General features: G+C 54.7%; 1 protein-coding gene across 7 annotated transcripts in view; it reads left to right on the top strand.

Moving 5' to 3' along the window:
* The window catches only part of ATOSB (atos homolog B), a 39,111-nt gene that overhangs the window by 13,728 nt on the left and 9,123 nt on the right, over window positions 1–16,260 (top strand). For 3 of the 7 annotated variants that reach the window (XM_065662429.1, XM_065662431.1, XM_065662430.1), the window contains one exon: window positions 15,842–15,934. The gene's annotated coding sequence lies outside the window, so the exon portion shown is untranslated. Of the gene's footprint in view, window positions 1–4,337; window positions 4,358–5,699; window positions 5,822–10,069; window positions 10,235–14,337; window positions 14,420–15,841; window positions 15,935–16,260 lie in introns of those variants that run through there. The other 4 variants (XM_065662436.1, XM_065662433.1, XM_065662435.1 and 1 more) reach the window with 4 other exon arrangements.

A 16,260-nucleotide genomic window follows, 5' to 3' on the forward strand; every position in this document is an offset into this window, starting at 1 on the left:
TTCTGCAGCTTGATCTCTGCTTTCCCATTCAGTGGCCCAGAAGGGCTCTTAACCTCACTGTGATCTTGAGAAATGCAGTAAAAAACCCCTTAACTTTAATAACGTTAGTGACATGTCTAACCCAGGGCCTGAATGAGCAAATCTTTAGCTTCTCTGCCAACAAGGCAGATAAATGGGTGGTGATTTGCTACTGCACCAGACATAGGGATTTTAGAGGATGCTGGAGTGGGTGAGCACTGTTGTGGAAACCTTAACTGGAAAGCAGGCCCTCAGAAGGGTTTCTGGAGGTGTGTGGTGGAAGCAGAGAGGCTGACATCAGTATCTGGAAACTCATCAGCTCTAGAGCTGGACCGGAATATCCAAGAGGTTACTCAAACACATTGATCTTTTCAAGTAAAGAATGCAACCACTTGCTGTCAAGGAGAGTCCAGTCCCCTACCGGCCTTTTGGGATCCAGGACACTCTTCTTGTTCATAATGCTCTATCTGGGTCTTTAATTCATTTGGGTTTGGTTTGAGGCTTGTTGTTCCTATGTGCCATACCTTGCTCTTCCGGGCCGTGCTAAGTTACATGCATTGGTGCGGAGCCCTGCATGTCCCCATTCTCTCTGGTGCCAGGGAGCATGTGGGTCAGTCCGTGGGACCAGTTGTAGCCCAGCAGAGCTGGGTGCAGTCCGAATGGCCAGCAACAGAGTGGGGCCAACTTCTGCTTCAAGAGAGGTGGGAACAGAGGAGGCTTGTAATTCAGGTAGCTGATTAATGTGGGGCACATGGGTATCCGTATCTCTGCCCATCCTGGGGTTTTCAGAGGTGTCGGTACCATCCTTGCCCTACTCCCCATGCTGTGCTGGGTGCTGCCTCCCTGCTCTCTGTCCTTTCACTGTGATTCAGTTTCCCTGTGGCCTGGGGTGGAGCAGGACCGGAAAGGGGCATAGGGGAAGTTACAGCAGCTGGTAGGAAATGGCATTTTGGGGTGCTGCAAAGTGGCCCTACCCCATCCTGTCTGCAGAGGTGGTGTTTTGGGGTGCAGCGGTGTGAGCCTGCTCTCTCTGCTGTGGAGCTGTGTTTCGGGGTGCTGCAGGGCAGCTCTGTTCCATCATTTTGGGGTGCCACAGAACAGTCCTTGCTGCATACTGCCTTCTCCTGTGCCAGGGATCATGCTAGGGGAAGGAGGGCTGGCTGCACCTTCCGTCCCTTCTGCATTCCCATATGCGGGGCATATGATCATGATAGTCCGTGGCACTGCTTCCTCCCTCGTGTGATTTATGGGCTGCTGCTCAGGATATGGGTCTGGGCTTGTCTCAGACAAAGCAAGAATCCGGAGTGCTGTCACCACACTTACCTATGTGCAGGCTGCAGAGGTAACAGCATGGCATCCCTCGCTGTCTCTGCTTTGGGCATAGAGCAGTGGTTGTAACTGGGGATAGGAGCAGAGGAGTTCCTGATCCTATCTGCTTCTTTCCTCCATCCCATTCCTTCCTTGCAGCCCCAAATCTGCCTGCATGGAGCCTGTTTTGCAATAAACCTGATGAACTGAAGGCAGGCAGAGTAAAACCAGGAGGCTATAAAACATTGTGAGCTCAACCCATGTGTCTGCAGCAGTGTGGGGCACACGGTCCCCACATGCACATGTTGGTACTAGTTTGTACTGATGATGATGGTCAGAGCATCACCCTGCACTGCCCACTATGTGTATCCGATGTGTCCTGCAAGCCACCAGCAGACTCTCAGCACAGCTCTTTTGTAGGTCCAGCTTCCCATGGATGCTGCAACCCGCCTTGCTTCTGTGAAGCAGTCTTTATTTGAGGCAGTGCCCTAAGGGTTAAGCCACAGTTGTGGGATAGAGTTTGTAGCAGGAACAAAGAGGGCTTTTAAGGTCTGTGTTGGGCTGGGAATAGAGGGAATGGATTGAGCCTTTCCCAGTGTGTTGAATTACAAAGGTCATGGAGACCCTTTTGCTGGGAGGCAGCAGTGGTTGAGGTCGCTGCTGGAAGAGAGAGAAAAGAAATTGTGAAACTCAGTGAGAACAACTTCATGGGGAGCTTGAAGAGCAGAGTGAAAACTGGGATTGTATCCTGAGATGAATGAGTGGTGAACACAAGGCTGGGAGCCAGGAGGCCAGGACTGCAGGCTTTGTGCAGGCCTCCTGCCCTGGGATTTTGGGGTGGGTTGGTTTTGTTTTCCCCCTCCATATAGCGTTTGCAGCTGTCCTCGCACATGGCATGTGAATTCGCAGCATCATCCCTGTAGCCAGCTCTTGGGCCTCTCCAGCCGGCTCTGAGCCGATGGAGGCTGCAGAGAGTAAAAGGCAATGCCTAGAAGGGAGGATCTCCCCAAAATGCAGACAGAGGAGGCAGCTCTGGGTGCCTGCAGGCACATTTTGCCTGGACAGAAGAGGGAAGTTGACTTTTCAATGCCTGCCCAAGCTAAAACTGGATTTCTCACGTGTACTCAAGGAGTAAAGCCCAACTATAGCCCCTCTGCTTCATGTCATCTATTCAGGGTGCTGTGCGAGGGTCCAGCAGTAGAAGACAGGGAAGGGATGGATGGCAGAAACATCTGTTTCCCTTCCCACAGCAAGGTGGAAAGAGGACACAGCCCATTTCCATCTCCAGCTTCGGATGGCACGAGCCAGCCCTCCGGCCCACCCAGGATGTGTATGGAGGGCTGCAGGATGTGCTGAGTCAACAAGAGCATCCCCTTGTTGAGGGTGGGGAGCTGATCGGGTCTGTGGAACAATAGGGGCTTCCAGCCTGCAGGAAGGATGAGCGCCAGCTGTGAAGCACACGGTGGGCTTTCCAATTTTAGCCAACTTGGATTTGTGTTACCAATCAGAAAAGGCGGTTTAGTCCTTAAAACTTGGCACTTGGCCTTTCAGCTCTATTCCCTGGCACAGGATGATGGAGCTCCCCTATTTCATGTAAAGAAATTCCACATCTGGTCTTTATGTTGGATCAAACGACTTTGGATGTGATTTTTGGAGCAAAAGGCTGATGCTTCGTTGGGCTCTGTCTAGGAGGTGAGAGCTGATCCCAGGGAATACTCCATGAGGGCCACTGCATCCACCACCTGACTCAGCAGCCTGGAGGCTGCTCTACTTTTCTAAGTACCATGGGAGAGCTGTAGGGAGCACAGAGCTGCTGTGAGGAGAGCCCAGAAATGGAAAGCTTCAGGGCTCTCAGAGACCGTATCATCTTCTGCTCACCTTGGTAGATGGCCTGTTCTCAGATTCATGCTCTGTGTGCCTGTTCTAACCAGGAACCACTTCAGCACAAGTGTCAACTTTGTGTACTTCTTGCTGCTTAGCGTTGACATTGAGAAAGCCTGAACTTCTCCATCTGCTGTTGCCCAAAATCCTCCCTTTCAACCCCATCTTCTGGCATCACCTGTGCTGCAGAAACATGCCACTAACGTAAAGGTGGGTGAGTAAACTCCTCTCTGCTGACAGGTCCCAGGCTGCTGACCTGAAACCTGCTGTCTGAAGGCAGCAAGGTCTTGGCACTGTACTTTGGAGGGATGCGCTGCCACTCTTCTTAGCCCCCTGGGCTGCAGAAGGGGAACCAAAGGCAGTTGCGGGGGATTCCCTAGGTATGAGAGAGGTGTAAGAAGCAAGAGCAGCTTGACTGTCTCTTCTCTGCTCTTCTGGGTGTTGCAGATGGGGTGTTACCCCTCTGTTAGTCACAAATGGGGGGCTGGAAGGAAATCATCATGGTCTGTCTCAAATTGGTCTGTCTCATACATTGAGCACTGTGGACCCCCATCCTGCAGCCTCCTTAGAAGGACCCCAGGGACTGAGGCATCCCGAGAGAGGAGGGGTGATGTGCAGGGGAACTGTTGTTTTCCTTGTCCTGAGAAGGGAGAAAGGCTCTGTTTGTACATGGTGAGGGTCAGGAATGTAAAAATCCATTGAAAATCAGCAGTTCTGATGTATAGTCCTGAGCTTTGGCAGAAAATTGATTTTTGTCCCTTTTAATATATGATAGCCCAGCCCAAAACATTGTTCCTCCTCCCTGGGTAAAGGACAGTTTAGTCTGGGTTTAATTCCTGGATGTCAGCGCCTCCTGACCCAGCTGGAGCTGTGTGACCCTGCTGGAGATGGGATGGTTGAGTGACTTGTCCTACTGCAGCACCAGCAAGCTTTGTGTGAGCAGTTCCATGTGTAGGCAAAACACTGCAGCTGGCCAAGTGCTCCTGGGTGGAAGGGACTGGAAGGACCATAACCACCCCTTGTCAGCGTGACTCTGACACGTGGGATGCGGAGAGGAAAGGGTGAGGAAAGAGCCTGTGTCTGATCGCAGTGACTTCCTCCTGTAGTCAGTGGGAAACGGATCCTCCAGCTACGACAGGCAGAGGCACAGGTCCGTGACCGCGTGTGCTGCACAGGCGGGTGTCTTCTGTGTGCGCCGGCGCTCTCGTGTGTTCCTTGACACAGATGGATGTGCTGTGGTATGCAGAGCTGCTCGCCGGCCGGGAGGTGTGTGCTGCAGCTCTCAATGGGCTCCGGCGTGGCTGCAGTGTGCCTCTTGTTGCCTCTGCTGCTGTGATGCTGGGGGAGAGGTGAAGGGAAGGGATGTGGGGTGAAGCCTGTTTGGGCTTCAGCTCCTACAATTAGGGGCACTGCTATCAGGAAGCAGCCTGCAGAGGATGTGTGTACATGGCATCGTGTGTGTGGCTTGTACAACCCAGATCCAGGAACTGGACTGTACAAGCCTGTGGGCCCTTGTCATCGCTTAAGCCCAGCTGGTAATCCAGAACCATGCAGGCACTCACTTGTCCTCCCTTCTTCTCCCTTGGATCCGGGTGGGATGGGGAAGAGAATGGAAAGAATGTAAATCCCACAGGTTGAGATAAGAACAGCCCAGTAACTAAGGTATAATGTAAAATTACTACAGTAATAATAATAAGGGAAATCAGAAGTAGAGAAAATATGAAACTAAAAAGGGAAGGGGGAAAAAAACAATAAACAGCAGTGATGCCCAATACAATTGCTCACCACCCGCTGACCAGTACCCAGCCCGACCTGAGCAGTGATCTAGGCCTTCCGGATGACTCCCCCCAGTTTGTATACTGGGCATGACGTGCTGTGGTATGGAATACCCCTTTGGATAGTTGGGGTCAGGGGTCCTGTCTCTGCTCCCTCCCGGCTTCTTGTGTCACTGGCAGAACATGAGAGACTGAGAAGTCTTTGTTCAGAGTAAACATTACTGAGCAACAACTGAAACATCCGTGTGTTATCAGCGTTGTTGCCAGACTGAAACCAAAACACAGCCCTGCACCAGCTACTGGAAGGAGAAAAAATAGCAGTTACAGCTGAACGCAGGACAGCCCTGCATGTGCAGTGGCACCAGCTGATACCCACCATAGCCGTGCTTAGAAGAAACCCCTTTCTGTCCTCCGAGAAGTTCTCAGTCAAACTGGGGAGCGGCACAGCCCCATGGGGCATGTTTGGCTGTACCCGAAGGCAGGTTAGTGGTGTGGATCCAGGCTGTGCCAGCACCGGGTGACCCTCCCACACCGGTGGTGCAGGGCTGATAAAGCACACGGGCTTGCCTGGAAGTCAGCCTTGGAGGAAGCCCTCCCCCAGCATCGCTCCTTATCTCGGCAGCGCTGGCACCGGGCAGTGCTCCCAGCCTGCCCCGGCTCCCGCAGCGGAGCGGGGCCAGCGTGGCTCTGTGTGTGTGTGCTGCGGGAGGCACGGAGCCCCTGGCACGGCCCGAGAGCTCCGTTTGCTGCCCTGCGGAGCGTGCGGCCCGGCCCGAGGGCTGCGTCCCGGTCGCATGCAGCGGCACACGTGTGCGTGCACGGCGCTGCGGCAGCGAGGGGTGAGTCAGGCGGCAGGAGGCTGTGAACCGGAGCCGATGAGTCAGCGGGAGGCAGGAGGCAGCGCTCGCCCAGGGATGGGCTGTAAGGGAGCCCCAGCGGCCTGGAAGAGTGCTGGGCCTCCAAGCGATGGGGTAGGGGATGGAGGAGAGCTGGGGAAGCCTGAGGATGCAGTGTGTTGAAGCAGTGCCCGTGGCTTGGGATCTGACTCAGCCGTGTGCCGAGCGTGTGTCTTACCCACCTGGAATCAACCAGGTCGGAAAAGACTTTCAAGATCATTGAGTCCAGCTCTTTCGCTGGGACTGCTAAGACTAAACCGTGTCACCGAGGGCCTCATCTACGCCATTTGTGAACACCTCCAGGGATGGTGGCTCCAGCACAGCCCTGGGCAGCCTGTTCCAACACCTGAGCATCCTCTTGGTGAAGAAATTGTTCCTAATATCCCATTTAAAGCTCTCCTGGCTCAGCCTGAGGCTGTTAACTCTTGTCCTATCACTTATTACGTGGGAGAAGAGACATCTCCAGTGATGGGTACGTTGCTGTCCCAGGGTGGGCTGGGGCATCCTTGATGCTGAGGCCTTCGCAGGAGGGACCAAAGATGAGCACAACAGAGCAGTGCAGTGACCAGGTATCCCAGCCAGCGGTGCATGGGATGGATCTTTGTCCCTGGGCTGTTCAGTTTCTATTTAGCTCAGTCGGTCTCTTCAGAGTTTGGCTGCTGATGGTCCTGCTTATCACTGCTGAGGACAGGTCACTCTTGGGCATGATGGAGATACCACAGCACTGAAGCCAAAGCTCTCTATTTAGGACCAAACTTCTCAGAGCAGGTATTTGGGATACCCCAGCTCAGGATAACCTACGTGTGTTGCAGGTTTGCTATTGCTACTAACCAGGGCAAGGATCAAACACTCGAAAACCAGCCCCTACTGCTCTCAGTGTTGAGGTGAGTCTTTATATCCAACATCCCCAAGGTGTGCAAGTGCCTGCTGCATGCAGGTACCTCCTGTTTGCCCTGCTGGCACCCTTGGCTGGGCAGCATGGAGACTTACAGGCTCCAGCAGCCTCCAGAGATGCTCTACCATGGGGCTTCTGGTGTACTGCAGTGGGCAGAGCCTGAACGCAGTGGGTTCAAGCAGGCTGGGAAAGGGAAGGCAGCAAAGGGGGCTCTCACTGCTGCCAGAGGCTGTGGGTTTGGAGAGAAGCTGAAGCTGGGCTCTCCTGGGAATTGCCCAGGCACAGGATGACCATTAACAGCACAGAAGGGAAACTGCAATTAGATATTAGCACAAATATTTCCCCAAAGGGCGGTTGGGCTCTGGAGCAGAGCCCAGAGAAAGGAGGCAACGTCCACATTTGGAGATACTCAGCCCTTGGCAGAGGCAAACCTTAAGCAACCTGCTTGAGCTTGGCCCTGGGACCAAACCCCCTGATGTCCCTTCCCACCATTGTAACTCCCAAGTTCTGCAGTTCTTGGGGTGCTTGGTGATGTAACTTCTCATGTTGGACTGACCAGCTTGGAGGGTTCTTCTGTCCATCCTCTTCTCCTCACTTGGTTCATCTCGTCCATATGGAATTAGCAGCGCCGGGAGATGGAGGCACTGCCTTAGAAGCACTGCCCAGCTTTTTGATTAAGAGAGAAAGTTTAGATGTCCTGTGAGTCTATTCAGGCAAGTATCGAGTAGGATGGAAATCAAACATCACCTGAAAGAAGGCAAGCTTTATTTTAAATTGCCTAAGTAAAATCTGCACAATGAAAGCAAGGAATGAAAAATGTTCCAGTTATGTCAAGCACAGGTAGGCTTCTCTTCTAGGGACCAGAGCCTCTGGATCACTTTGTAGTAGATGCCCCTTTTCTTTGACTTTTCCTTTAGTTAAACTAATAAGCTCTCAAATCAAAGAGAGCTGCAGTGCCCGTCTCTCCGTCATTCCCACCCTGTGTGAGCACAGAGAGCCAGTTGGCAGTGAAGCTCGGGATGTAAACCACTCATCCTGCTCTGCTGGCAATGCAGAGCTGTGATCAGTAGCAGGGTGCTGGTGCTGTTGGGATGCTGGGGAGGACTCTGGCCCCAGCCCTCCAGCTGGAGGGGCTCCAGGGTTATCTTCCCCTTGTCTGTCCCAGAGACAGTGGTGATTGCAGGGGCAGTCACCAGTAGCCTTTTTAAAGGCTCCATCTGCCTGACCATCCTGAGCACATGGAGGTTGAGATGCACCCAAAAGGTTGTCTGGAAAGAATTATTTGCTAGCAGTATTTTCTGTTTCTTTGCCAGCCTTTTATTCTCGTGGCTGCTCTTTTCCTGATCCCGTCCTGCAAGACTGGCTGCTGGCAGCCGTATCAGCCTTGTCTTCAGGAAAAACCTTTGGTCAGCAGTTTATTGTGTCTCCGAGCTTTGACCCTGCTGCCTGATGTCGCAGAAGCCTGTGTCTGGTGTGTGAGTGCTCAAGAGGGGTTTAGTGTTCATCCCATCCTGTGTGTGAGAGAATAAGAGCAAAGAGGGCTGTATGTAGCCATGGTGCCTGGGTAGAGCTGACCTGCAGCAGTAGCTATGTCTGCCTCCCCATCTGTCAGAGGCTGGGACGATGTCCAGGCTCCCCAGATGCTTTTATGTGGGTTTTCAAGATCTAGGACATTCCCATGAGCCTGTGTTAGTCTGCAAATCCCTTCCAAAGTTGTTCCTCTTAGCCTTTCCCTTGGTTTTCATTGATGCTGGGCTGCTGTCTCGCTCCAAGTGCTATGTGTCCTCCCTTCCTCAACAGTCCACTCATTACCCCATGATGCTCTTGGCAGTCTTGTGTCACTTGGATATCCCTGTTACACCACCTGAACACATCAAGAGCAGCAGAGGCTGGTGGTCTGAACCAAGAAGCCCCTGGGGTCTGTTTGCAGCAGCAAAGGTGCAGACAGCAGCATGCCTGTGTGGCCAGGATGAGCTGATTCCTGGCGGTCCATGGAGAGCTCTCAGGTGTCTCCCTAAGAAGACCGGGTCTCAGGGGACACCTCTGTTCCCAGCAGCACATCTGCCACCAAGGCTTAAGGTGTTTTGGACCCATCCGCTGTAGTTAAGCTGTTTTCTGACGTTCTGAGCTTTGTGTGCTCCTGCAGATGCAGCACAGCAAAGCATGGGCTGCACAGTGGCAGCGCGCAGTGCTTGCATGGGGGCTTTCACCTCTTGCAGGCACCAGCGTGGGGGCTCATGTTCAGTGCATGGGGGTTGTCTGAGGATGCATCTGCCTCTGGAGCCTGTCCCTGTCCACTATTGCTTCTGTGAAGACCCAGGATGCTGATATGCCAGTGCCCTAGTGCTGTGTATTCCCTGCAGGCTGCACACACCAGATAGCCCTGAGGACATCCTCTCCAGCCTTCTCTTGACTTGAAGCACGCACTGAGCCTTCTCTTCCTCCATACCCATGGAACACAGAGGTGCCAAGCGGGTTCCCCCTTCCATCTGGAGGGCATCCCTAGCTGTGTGCATTGCTCATTGGCAGCCCTGGTGGATGCACTGGGCAGAGGGCTCTGCTGTTGATGGGGACACTGCAGGTGGTTCAGGGTGTGTGGACTGGGAGTTTTGCCAGTTTCATGGGATGAAATAGGAGCTAAACTATGTCTCCCAGTGCCCTGTGTATGGATGTGCTTACAGTCAGACATGCCAGTCCCTTCTACCCCCTTGTTTCCTTTCAAAGGAGCTTGTGCACTCGTATATTTGCCTCCATTATGGGTAACAGTATGCTTAGATGACAGCTGTGACATTCTTTCGCTAATGCCAGTAGGATGTTCCTCTCTCACCTTTAGTCCCATGGAAAGGAGAGACTTTCCATTTCCAAGACAAGGCACAGGGACTGAATTCATGGTGGAAATCCCCCTTCCCAGCAGCATCCTGCAGCTCTGTACACTCAAAGATGGAAAAAGCCTCATCCTTACGGCCCGAATCCCTGCCCAGCCCATGTCACCATTCTGGCCTGTGCTTGAGCCTCTCTAAACTGCTGCTGGGAAAGGAGGAGTTGGGTGGGTGAGCATGGCTTCTGTGTGTGTGTGTGGTATCTCCTCCCTCTGTGACACGCAGATGTCTACCACGGGGAGTGGAAAAGGTGCTGAATGTCCCCACAGCTGCAGCCTTATCTGCAGGCTGCAGCTTGGTAACACCAAGCCCAAGGCACGATGCCTGTGGCCAAGCACCTCCCTTGGGCGGCTTTTATGGTAAAAGGAAGCGTATTGCAAGAGGGCTTGCGGTGGGGACAGACAGTTCCCACGGGGCAGATGCTGCAAGCACAATCCCTGCTGCCCTCCCCACTGCAGGCACTTCACCTGCTCCTTCTTCCCATCCGTGGGTTCGGAGCCTGTGCCTGGAGGTGACTGGGGAATGCAGCATCCCTGGGACCTTCTCCGCTGCTCTGGGGTGCCCTGGTGACCATTTCAGGAGGTATTGAAAGGTGACACTGCTGCGGGCTCTTCCAGATGGGCGTCAGGGACTTGTTAGTGTGGTGTGTGCTAGGCGGATTGGGCCGGCAGAGCTGTATGGGGATGGGAACAAATAGGAGGATGCAAAGCCCAGCTGCCCTGTGAAGGATGTGGGGAAGGTGAAGTATTGTGCATCTTTGATCTGGCAGTGTGGATAGCTACAGGGTCAGGGTACGGAAAGAGTTGTCTTGGTAAGGAGGAAAGCTGGGGCTGTGGATGGCTGTGGTTGACAGCAGAGGTGGGAGCAAAAGGTGTCCCATCACTCGCTGATTGCTGTGCTGTCTTCTCTTGGCTCACACAGCATCACCTTGGCTGCTGGAGCTCCCTGTCAGAGGCTGATATTTCTGTAACTGGCTCATAATGATGGAGAGCTGGCTGGGCTGTTCACACTTCCCACATAGTACGGCCTGGCACAGGGAGCTGATGGGATGGGAGTTACCAGCACGTGATTGCCTTTCCATTGGTGTTGAGTTAAACCAGTTGGGGTAGGGTTCACAGGGTTTCTGATTCAGACACCAACCCCAGGGCATCACTCCTCTGGGGACATCAGATAAAAGTGACTGTTAATACTAATGTTTGTGCATCACGCAGTGTGGTGGGGGTCCAGTCCTACTTAGACCTGGAGCGTGGCTCCCTCAGACAGAGGTACATACTGAACTCAAAGAATGATGTGTGTTGGTGCTTTGCTTGTGGCCAGAGACCCCAGGCATCTTGCAAGCACAGAGCAGAAGTGGTCCCTGCCCCTCTGCCAGGACCTGTTTGCCTTCTCATGGCCACCCTGTGACTGGCTGCACAGGCACGTGGCTGTAATCACCAGCGGTGGAAAACTTTCCATGGGTGGCAGTTGCCACCAAGGTCTGGAGCAGAGCAGCCGCTCTGTGCCCTCACCCAGTGCCCAAGGTCCGTGTCCCTCAGGACACTGCCCCTGGGGAGGGACAGGAGGGTGACAATGGAGCTGGCTGACACATCCCTGTCCCTGGGTGGCCGGGAGCTTATTTCACTCCGTGCATGCTCTTTGTTGCTCCGGGGTGATGCTGAGGCCACTGTACCACTGCAAGGACCACGCCACTGGCGTCCATAGCTTTCCCTGGTGGCGGAGCTTTGCAGGCTCAGTGCTCCTTCCCCCGGGGAGCAGTGGTGTCAGCAGCAGATACCCCGAGGTGCAAACACACAGGAAGCAGAGCCAGCCTGGAGGAATGTGTGGCCAGCTGTTGTCCTGGGCCTGGCTTGTGTCCTCCAGCACTTCCCACCCGGCTCTACCCAGGGGAGGGAAGCGGGGCTGGCCCACCCTCCGGGCTCCCTGCACAGGGCAAGCGGGTACCACCTCGGGCTGAACAGCCACAGTGGAGCCCAGCAGCATCCTGCTGCCTCTGCAGGGATCCTCTTGGGCAGCGGAGTTTTCCCCACCCCCAGCTCTGCCGCTGCCTCTTTGTTTTCTGGCAGAAGCCTCTGTGCCTTTTCATTGCCGTTGAGGCGGCAAGCAGGAGCCTCTCCATGTGCCGTCAGTGCGCCTCGCCGGGAGCGTGATGCGGGCTGGCAGTCCTGCCGGGACCGGCATCTCCCTCGCAGGGCTCAGAGCCCACTCGGCACCTTCAGGGGTCTCCTTTCCAGGGGCTGTTCCTCCGGTCCAGCGAGGCTTCGGGGTCACCGGTTTCCTCCTCACAACCCCTCTCTTGCGCTGGCAGCGTTTCTGCACCTTGCCACAAGTGGAGTAAGTTGGGTGGGAAGGGGCCGGTGCCCAGCTCGGCTCTGCTGCGGTCCTCCCTCGCCCTTGCTCCCTGCTGAGGAGGTACCTGAGATTAGAGCAGAGACAGGGGCTGCGGTGCCGGAGCCGGCGGTGGTTGAGGATGGCTTGTGCTGCGCCTGCCTCTCGGTGTATTTGATCTCTCGACTTCCAGCGGGGACTGAATTCCTGTGCTGGATTCTGGGCTCGGCTCTTGTGAAAGGATCCAATTATTTCAGGGCTTTGAGCATCTCCATTTGCTGCCCATATTTGCGGCGCCCGGGTCTGTGCTGGCTGGAATTCCAAGCGATTAACGTGGGCTGTGACAGCCCTCCTAGGGGTGTTATCTTTGCTCGCTGTCCCCCACCGCCCCTCTCTTCCTCCTCCAGCAGCCAACGAGCGAGACAGGCAGGCAGAGACAAAGGTCTGTCCTCAACCTGGGCTATCCTCTCCGTGAGCGGCTGCTGAATGGGATTTCCCTGCCCTGCCTGCTGCAGGTTTCCTGGGCTCGAAGGCTGGAGCTGGGCAGCCAAGGGCTGTATCGCTTGAGGTTTGATCCTGCTCTGGTGCTGGGTGGGCAGGGGGATGCTGCCTGCTTTGGAGAGCTGCCCGATTGTCATGCTGGATTTTAAGCTGCTTTTCGTTCTTTGATTGTGGTTTCCTGGGAAGAGGGGCAGCGGTGCATGGAGGGGAGGCTTGGCTTGTGCGGAGGGTGGGTTGGACGTGGGGAAAAGCCGTACACAGGTGGCTGTTGCATAGCAGGATCTGCCTGCAGACCCTGCGAGCCCCCGTTCTCCGCGGGCTATTGTCAGCATCGCCGCCGGCACGTGGGGCACCGGGGCAAGGTGTGCGGAGCTGATCCGTACCAAGACGTGCGGGGGGCATCCGAGGGAGCAGGGGTGAGTCCGCGGCCCGGGAGCTCCGCTCCTGCTCCCCGAGCTCCCGGGAGAGGTTTCATTGTGTTATCCTGGCTCAGCCAAGCGGAAGGGCTCAGTCCCTGCGGCACCTGTGCGTGCGGCTGGGAGGCATTAACATTGCTGGGCAGACCTCAGCCCCTCAGGAGCCTGCGGCAGCCTGCACACCCACCAAGGTACCCTGCGGAGAGAGCCCCCAAGGGCTTCTGCACCCCACGGGTGTCCCCTCCCGTGGGATGGGAGGAAGGGCAGAAGCAGCACCTCGCGATATGGACATGGGTGCTAAAGGGCAGGGGGAGGTGTTGGGTCTGTCTCTGTAAAAGCTGTCTCTGGTGGTTTATAGGAGCCAGCACTCCTGACATGGGCACTGCCTCTTGTCCCATCTTGGTCTTCCTCTCCATTGTCAGCACAGGGGCCAGCACTGAGCGAGGCTTTGTGGCTGCATAAATCTGGCACTGCAGGGGCCCTCCTGAGGACCCCCAAAGAGCAGCACTTGCCCTTGAGTGGGGCAGGGATGCTCCTTCCCTTTTCATCCTCCCTCCTTCCCTCCCTCTCAATCCCAGCAAGTGTGAGCTTCTTCCTCTCCAACCTGAATCGCACACGTTGCCAGAGCCATGTCCACGGGGGTCACCTTTCCCTTCAGGCACAGTTTGCTCCTTGAGCATCTCTCTAACCAGCTTCTCTGCAGGATTACCACCTCTTCTAGGCATGGTGCTGGAGGTTGTCCCTAGTCTCATGTCTCTTCTTGTGGTGATATACCTGGTCTCTCATGCTATGGTGAAACCCTTCTCTGGTGGCAGCATTGCTGCTAGTGCTGCCGTTCTTCAGGGTTGTGATGGAAACTTTCTGCCTGCTGATGCTTCTCAAGCTGTGCTCTTAGCCTGCATCAGGGAGCTTCTGGGCTTGCACTTGCGCTGGTTAGATTTCCTTCCTTCTCCTTGGGCTCAGATAGAACCAACAGAGCTGTGATTTATCCTCCAGGCAGTCTGTTTCCAGCAGCTTCTGTTGCCTCTTCTCTTGCCTTGTGCTCTACTTGCACCAAGGGTGATTATTTGCCCTCTTGTAATGACTGCCCCTCTCCTTCTTGGCTGTGTGGTTCCTGCTGGGCTGGCATGGTGCAGCCCCTTGTGCTAGGTGAGAGCACTGCTGCTTAGTGCTAGCATCACCTGGTGATGGGTGTTGAGGTCTCAGCTGGGATGGATTTATAGTGCCTCAACCCCTCCTCGTGGACCCATTCTTCTGAAAGGCAGCTGCTGCTCGGGAGCACAGGTCTGTGGCTGCAGAGGGACATGGGAGGGACAAAGAAAGAACGCAGGTGAAACTGCTTACTTGTCCCAGCACAGACACGCACATGAAGGATGTGGCTTTCTCCTGCTGCACTCTGCTGACTCTTGCTGCTGGTGGTGATGGTGTGTCTTACCCAGTGGTTGCTTCCCAGTGGTTGACTGTGCCATGCAAGTGCAGTACCAGTCTCCCCCAGGGATAGAAGAGGGAAGCAGGAGCCTTCCAGGTAGGCAGAGCACAGCCTGTTACTACCTTGGCGTCTGCCCATTCGGGCACTCAGTTGCTTTCTTACATGCCCTGGTGCAGGCCCCATGTAGGGTGCCATGAGGAGCCGATCTTTTACAAAGGGTTTTTGCTGAGGTTTCAGACCAGAGGTTTACGGTGTTGATTTCCCCTGCTGCAAGTGCTCCTCGGGAGCTGGTGTATTGTCTTTCTGTTGTGGTTGGTCACCAGCAGTGCCTTTCCCATCTGTCCTGGGTTCAGCTGTAACAGCTATTATTCTTCTTCCAGTAGCTGGTGCAGGGCTGTGTTTTGGTTTCAGCCTGAGAGCAATGCTGATAACACACGGATGTTTTTAGCTGTTGCTCAGTAATGTGTACCCTGACCAAGGACTTTCCAGTCTCTCGTGCTCTGCCAGGGAGGAGGGGAAGCCGGGAGGGAGCAGAGACAGGACCCCTGACCCAAGCTAGCCAAAGGGTTATTCCATACCGCAGCACGTCATGCCCACTATATAAACTGGGGGGAGTCACCCGGATGGCCCAGATCACTGCTTGGGTTGGGCTGGCTATCAGTCAGCGGGTGGTGAGCAATTGTATTGGGCATCACTGCTGTTTATTGGGTTTTATTCTTTCCCCTTTTAGTTTTATATTCTCTCCCCTTGTTATTTTCCTTATCGTTATTAGCATTAGTTGTTTTACATTATACTTCAGTTACTGAACTGTTCTTATCTCAACCTGTCATATTTACATTCTTTCCATTCTCTTCCCCATCCCACCCAAAGTGGGAGAGAGGAAAGAGGAGGATGAGCGAGCGGCTGCGTAGTTCTGAGTTACCAGCTGGGTTTAAACCACGACACCAGCAGTGCTGGTGATGCCTTTTGGGCTGGCTGACTTTGAGCACGCCTGTCTGATGATTACAAATCCTATTGGAAATGTAATGAAAGAACAGCCCATTTCCTGGGGCAGGCGAGGTCAGGCAGTGAGCACAGTGAGTGACCCTACTGAAGCTGTCTTCACACCTGCATGATGATGGGATGCAGAACTGGAGCATGGTACCAGAGAGGGGCTGCGCTTGGGTGATCAGTGTCTTTGAGCATCCCTTCAGAGATTTTGGTCGTCTGCCTGGCCCTGCTGTTTTCAGCTTTGAGCAGTGCTTGGTGCTGGGGTGGGATGCCAACTGGGACAGACGGTGGCTTGGCTCTGGATGGCCGCTACAGTGAGCCCCACACTGAGGCCGCATGGGAAGGGAGGACACGTCTGCAGGATGGGCAGCATTTCCTCTTTCACATGGAGGCTCCTGGGCCATCAAAGCTCGTGGGCTGCCCCTGCCACAGAGGGGCTGAGTGTGGAGTGCCTGAGGGCTCCTGCCCACCCTGAAGGTGTTGCACCACAACGTGCTGCCCGGGCTGACTCTCCTCCTTTCCTTCCAGGCATCAAAGCTGCAATGCTGGTGGATTATGACTGCAGGGGAGCTGTGTTGAATCTGCAAATCTCTGTTGTGCATCAAGGACACATCTGAGCAGGTGAGTGCTGTGCACATGAAAGGACTTCTGTCTTTGTGCTGGGGGAAGCTGGTGGGGGGCCATCATGGCTCAGCGCTGTCAGGCTCCTGGTTTCTGCCTTCCCTGCCAGGCATCTCAAACTGGAAGAAAACATTTGCAAAGCTGTTCTTGTTTGTGGGGGCAAAAGGCGCCCTTTGATGTTGTGGGTGCAAGAGGCAGGAGGTGGACATGAGAGCAGCAGCTAGCTGGAGGCCCAGAGGTTGCTGGTGATCTGCAGTGTCTTGGGAAGCAATGCATGAAGTAGTTGCTAGAGCAGGGATCTGTTCATATGCAGAGTGTTTCATACA

The sequence above is a fragment of the Lathamus discolor genome, chromosome Z (assembly GCF_037157495.1).
Source record: "Lathamus discolor isolate bLatDis1 chromosome Z, bLatDis1.hap1, whole genome shotgun sequence".
Taxonomy (NCBI): Eukaryota; Metazoa; Chordata; class Aves; order Psittaciformes; family Psittacidae; genus Lathamus; species Lathamus discolor.